Genomic DNA, 5,471 nt, shown 5'->3' with positions numbered 1-5,471 from the left:
AAAGCAAAGGTTTATGGTTTATTCGGGCTTAAGCTCGGGCTCTCAGACCTCACCAACTCAATGGATCCATTCTGAGAGCCCAGAGTAAGGGAGAGTGGAGCCTTTTATAGGTTTTAGACAAAGGAGGGGGATACCGAAGATACATTTTGATTGGCTCAAGGAGCCTGTGCGCACCAACATAATTTTAACCTGATTGGATGTATAAGATGCAGCCCTGGAAGTTTCTTATTGGTAGGTGCTATTCTCAGGGCTGTGGAATGTGCTGACTGTTATCTGTGGGGCCAGGAGTCTCCGTTTTTACCTTATAGGGCAGTTTTCATGCCCAGGCTTGCTTAATCTATAGTTTCCTGGAAGGGGGGAGGATAGCAGGTGGGGGTCAGGACATGTCTAGGCATGTCTAAAGCAGCAGCCAAGCATTTTATAGAAGCTAAAAGAGCAATTAGTGGGGTTCTGGAGGGATTGGGGATAGCAGGTGAATGAAGAGGGTCTTAGGGTCCTGCACACCTACCTAGAGATGATGTCACCCACAGTCAACTGGGCCCTCCTACATCAATTAACAGTCAAGACAATCCCCACAGACATGCCCACAGGCCAATCTGATAGGAAATTCCTCAATCAGGCATTCCTCTCAGATGACTCTAGGCTATGTCAAATTGGCAATTAGAGTTAACTAGAACAATCCCTGCTATTTGATTGTAATATTCTGGTCTGCTTAGTTTGTTCTTCCTCTAGGGACAAATTTGAAAGCCACTCCTTTGACATTCTCATGAGTCACAGTGACACTCTTACAGTACAGTCAAGGCCATGCTGCATTTGAAAGGAGGATCCCTATATTTCCCAATGCACTTATGGCTTCCTTTCCTAAGGATAAGGAGAAGGTCAGCCTACTCGGGACCATCAAAGCCTGCAGCTCTTAGACTTGAGGAGGGAAGGTCTTGGTTTTAGAAGCTTCAGTGATGTAAAAGGCCTCCTATCACACACCATAAATCAGATCCAGCTACAGTTTTCTGGCAGGACATATCTATACTCTGAAGGTGCACAGTTACCTGTAAAGTTACCCACTACCTTCTCCTGTTTCGTTTCCTGTGGCTGTGATAAAATACCCTGATAAAAGCTACTTAAAAAGAAAGCGTTCATTTTAGTTCACAATTCCAGGTTACAGTTCATCAGTTCAGGGAAGTCATGGTGGCAGGAATTTGAAGTTAGTCAGGAATTTGAAGTAGTCAATTACATCCACAGTTAGGAGCAGAGAACAATAGATTAAGGCATGCATACTCATGCTCAGTTTGTTTTCTCCATTCTTAAACAATTCAGGACCCCCTGCCTAGAGAATGGTGCCACCCACAGTGGGAAAGTCCTCCCACATCAATCTAACTAAGATAACGGCTGGCAGACTTTCTCACAAGTCCTTCTCCCAGGTGATTCTAGATGGTGTCAAGCCGATAATTAAAAATGACCAGCACACTTCAGCCCCACCTCTCAGTCTGTCCTAAGATTGACAGAAATGAGCAACTTATTTGAAAGTGGCATGGCCTTCTGCTGTCCCCTCAAACCTCTCCCAAGGCTGAAAGATACCCCATTTGATTTAATAACTGGTGCTTCAGGAGAAAATGGAAGAATATATCTTTCAAGGGGTTCAGGCCAAGCCTGGGGTCCAGGAAGATTTAGGCTGTAATTTCAAAATCCACCTATAAAACATCAGGTGCTATATGAGACACTGAACCCTGTGGCTTCCCGCAGGGGCAAGGAGAGCAGTGAGACTTCCTAGTTTCCTCCCCTGGACCCATCCCATCAAACTAGACTTAAAAACCATCATCCACTCCAAGTCCTACCCCTGAACACTTGAGTGAAGAATAGAACTGCCAGTGAAGGAATTTCCCTGAGCCTTTCTCCTCATGGCTACTTGCCCCAACCACCTCTCCTGTCCTGTCCCCTCCAACAGAAACCAGTGCTGCCCTCCCCAGTCCCAAGGCTTTTAGGTGGCTGTGGCTTATAGGAAACAATTCCAGAGTCTCTTCTACTTTCCTTATTGTATTTTTCTATAGAAGGTCTTCAAACTATTTAAGCAGCATGCCTAATTTTAAACAAAATCTCCTGTGAACTCCCCACAGCCACCAATAATGAAAATACCTTGGTTAGGTTTTGTTTTTATTTTTTATTTTTATTTTTGAGATAAGGTCTCATGTATCTCAGGCTGGCCTAAACTGGCAGTATAGCTGAGGATAGCCTCCTGCCTTCACCTGAGATTACAGGTGTTCACCACTTCTTTGTTTTTTTGTTTGTTTGTTTGTTTTAATGTGGTGCTGGGAGTTAAACCCAGGGCATTTTGCCTGATAGACAAGCACTCTACCAACTGAGCTCCTAAATGGGTTTTAATATTTAGAGTTTTCTGAACCCCACCTCCCAAAATAGCACCCTGGTTTCTGCTTCAGGCCACGGATAGATGCTGATAGTACTGGGGACACAAGTGGAACAGGTTTATTAAAGGGTGCGGAAGATGAAAGAATAAGTGATGAGTTTGGTTCTGAATGTGCTCAGCCTGAGGTCGAAGAACTTATCTAATGGAAGCCTGAGTCAAAGAGAGATCGGAGCAGGAGCTACAGATGTTGTGCATGAAATACTTGTTCTGTAACTGAACTGAATTCTTTCTTCCATTGCCCATTGAAAGAGTGTTAGACATGAAATCTCAGCCATTTGGATTTCCCCTTGGTGAGACGCATACTTGGGGCCAGGTACCAATACACCATTCGGAAACCAGGGCCACCATTTCTCTACACTCTCTTCATGGTGTCCTGGGCTGTGAGATAATCATAAAAATGTGCCCCAACACCATGCAGAGAAGAGAGAGAAACCTGGGCCTACCCAAGGGAAAAGCAGAGCTTTCCTTTGCTCATGTTTCCCTCAGTCAAGGATACAGAGGAAATAAAAACATAAAGAGGTGGTTCACTGGGAAGCTCTTTCTCTGCAAGCATGAGGACCTAAGTTTGAATGCCAAGTGTCCATGTAACATAGCCAGGCATGTCTATGCCAGCCTGTAATCCTAGAACTAGGTGACAGAGACAGGCAGATCTCCAGAGCTCACTGGCTAGCCACTCTGGCCAAAACAGCAAGCTTCCAGTTCAGTTAGACCCCTGTCTCAAGGCAGTAATGTGGACAGGCAAAGAGGAAGACATTCCAACGTCCTGCTCTGGCCTCCACATGGCCACACATGGACTTGTGCACCTGCACTCTCATATGCATTCAGCATCCGCACACACTACACACACACACACACACACACAACACACACACATAAACCACATACACACATACCATGCACACATATACCCACACATACCACACACGTATATATAATGCACACATACCACACATATTACACCATACACATCACACATATATACTACATATATATGCCACACATATGCATCACACACATATACACACATACAGTGCACACATATAACACATACACACCACACTCATATACCACACACCACATATACCACACACACCACATCCATGTACTAGATACATACACACCATACATAGACACACACCACACACACATGCACACCATATGCACACACCTCATATACACATATGCCACACACATACACACTACACACATCTACCACACACACAAAGCCATGTAATTAATACAAATTTAGCAATTAAAACTCAGACCTTATAATCTGGAAGAAGAAAATGCACCTTCATTTCAAGCCACCTGTGCAATAGTCACAATGCTTGACCATACAGAAAGTCACAGAAAAATTCCAAAATTCTTCCAAAGCAAAAATAATCTAAAATATTCTCCAACCAAAGTACTACAAAATAAATTTGATGACAAAACCAGAAAACAAGAGGCTCTGCCTTCCAGAAATGTTTTAACTTTTGCCTGAATGCTCAGATCGAAGCAAACAAATAGGAAATATCTAGTATAGGGGGGTGTCTGGCACACATTAAGGGAAGTTCAGAGCCTTAAATACTTAGAAAACAGAAAAGGAAACTAGACGAACTAAGCATCCAAATCAAGATGACAGTAAAAGAATAAACAGACAAAGAGAATATAAGGACAGAATTAACGGAGACGATGGGCAAGTCGCCTGCTACTGGAGAACAGGAGCCAGATTGCTGCGCCGGAGTGAGTAAGGTGAGGAGACAGGAAGTGTAGACAGAGCGAGAACCACACTTGCAAAAATGCCTGGCTGTTAAAGACACAGGGTAGTAGCTATAAGCGGATGAGACTTTGACAGAGAAACACTAAATATTTTGACAGTAGAAGAAAAAGCAAGGATGGGTGCCAAAACAAGTCAAATTCATGGGGATGGGTAGGAAACAGAGTTCACAGTGTTTCCTGAAAGTAGGAATGGCAGGGTTGGGGGGGCAGGTATTTGTGATCTGAGGTGAGAACCCTGAGGCAAATGAGGGCCGAAGACTAGGGAGCTGAGGTCTAGCCCTCTGTATCTAGATCCGTAGACTTCAGAAACATTTGCAGGAAAAGCATTGTACTGAACATGCACAGCCCCTTTTCCTTATCTTCATTTCCCCAGTAATAACTACTTGTACAGAGTTTACATCACAATAGATATGGTATGCACGCTAGAAGTTTTAAAGTGTGTTACATGCAAATCACTATTTTATTATATTATTTTTAATTATGTGTATGCATGATGTGTCTCTGTGTGGGTATGTGTACATAAGGACAGTTTCCCTGGAGTTGGAGTTAGATATAGGCAGTTGTAAGTCGTTCAGTGTGGGTGCTGGGAATCAAACTCTGGTCATCTGCAAGAGTAGCAAGTGCTCTTAGTCACTGAACCATCTTTCTAGGCCCCAAATCACCATTTTAAATAAGGTACTTTCCACCCATAGAGTGTGGTATCCTGGGAGGCTGTTCTAGAACCCATGCCCCATAGGTAATAAGGAATGAACATTAGGCATTGTTGATAGCCTGGGTAACTCACAAGAAGCTCAACCAGTCAACAAGTGTCATTTTTTCCTGTGTGCTCCATTGTCTGGATGTGGGAGAAGAAACTAGTTTGAATTGATATGAAATTGGGATTTTCCTCAGCAGGGGAAATGGGTTAATGGGTCTGATCATTAATCTTTATTATCAACGGGGTGAGATTTAGAATAATCTAGGAAATAAATGTCTGGGTGTCTGTGAGGGCAGTTCCAGAGAAGTTTAAGTGAGGAGGGGAATTTCACCCTAGGTGTGTGCTGTGCCATCCCATGGGCTAGAGGGCTGGACTGAATGAGGAGAGGAAGGGAGCACCAGCATCCATCTTGGCTTCCTATCTCTTCATGATGTGAATAGCTGTCTCCCACTCCCGCTGCCATGCCTTCCCCACCATGATGTACTGCACCCTCAAACTGTGAGCCAAAATAAATCCTTCCTTCTCCAAGTTGCTTCTGTCACAGCTACAAGAAAACTAAGTAATGCAAGGGCCACAAATGTAGGAGATGAGAGA

Source organism: Nannospalax galili, unplaced genomic scaffold (assembly GCF_000622305.1).
Source record: "Nannospalax galili isolate Female #2095 unplaced genomic scaffold, S.galili_v1.0 scaffold4172, whole genome shotgun sequence".
NCBI lineage: Eukaryota > Metazoa > Chordata > Mammalia > Rodentia > Spalacidae > Nannospalax > Nannospalax galili.
Note: the sequence above shows the minus strand (reverse complement) of the source record.